This window comes from Phalaenopsis equestris, unplaced genomic scaffold, assembly GCF_001263595.1.
Source record: "Phalaenopsis equestris unplaced genomic scaffold, ASM126359v1 Scaffold000002, whole genome shotgun sequence".
NCBI classification, from domain to species: Eukaryota; Viridiplantae; Streptophyta; class Magnoliopsida; order Asparagales; family Orchidaceae; genus Phalaenopsis; species Phalaenopsis equestris.
The window spans coordinates 34,169,152-34,170,285 of record NW_018164444.1 but is presented as its reverse complement, the minus strand read 5'-3'; positions in this window follow the sequence as shown (position 1 = coordinate 34,170,285).

The following is a 1,134-nucleotide window of genomic DNA, read 5'->3' as shown; positions in this document are numbered from 1 at the left end:
CATACCCGCTATAGACACCTCTAAAGAATAGTTTTGTGTTGTTCCGCAGCCTCTGCTCCTTCCTGTGACCACTTCTCTCCATCCTTGTTGTTTTCCTATAGCAAAAAATCTTCCTAAAAACTCAGCCATCCCTAACCTGGTGACCTCCTACTACCCCAACCACAAATATGCCAAGTTCCCTACAGTACACCCAGATTGCAAGCCCTAACCTTGCCCTTCCAACCGAAGTTCCACTCTCCCCAACTCCCTCCATATTAGTAGTTTGTCATAATCCCATCCCCTTCTCCTGTAGCCAGTCGAGGCCGCTCTCCTCTTGCACTATCACAACCTCCCTGCTGCCTGCTGCCCTCCTCACAACATCCACCCCTACTCCAACCATCCTTCCTGTCACAGCCAACATCCCTAACCGACTGCCCTTCCATCACAGTCGACCTTCCAGCTCTATCATAACTTCCCATCATCCTGACAATTAACTGCAGCCACCTAAACCCCTTCCAACTGTGTAACCAACCACCACCCTTTTTGATACAATCCTAATAGTGCTTGTGACACGGGAGCGAAGACGATGCTGGAGCTTCCAGATCCCTGTGGGAGCAACCAGATCACACGAACACGACAATTGTTGAACGGACTCGAGTTGTTCAGGGTGTAATCGGGATCCGGCGGTCCTCCTTAGCACATGGTTCTCTCTTATTTAGAGTGGAGCCCACTCATCTAAACCCTAAAACTATTTATATGTTATTCACAATGTTTTAGGTTAGTTTTAGTTTAGATTTATGTCAGAACAACGGTTGACGTCCATGTTTTCCCTTCTATGATGTATCCTACAATGAGTGGTACTCCGACTGCATCTTGTTCGAGGTGGTGAATATTTTCAACGTTCCCACTCACCTGTAACCCTCGTGCCATTGCCACAGTCGTATTTGCTACAACTACCGGAAAACATCCACATTAATGTTTTCCTACAACTATCTACAGCCTCTCTAACCCTCCAAAACTGTCGTCCCCTTGTCACCAACCCTTCTCCTTGCCGTCGTCATCCCGAGGACAGCCTGCGCGCTGGCTTTCAGCTATTCCAGCCCTCCTATTGTTGTCATCGCTGTCCCAACTATCCCAGCATCCTCCTCCGCCTCC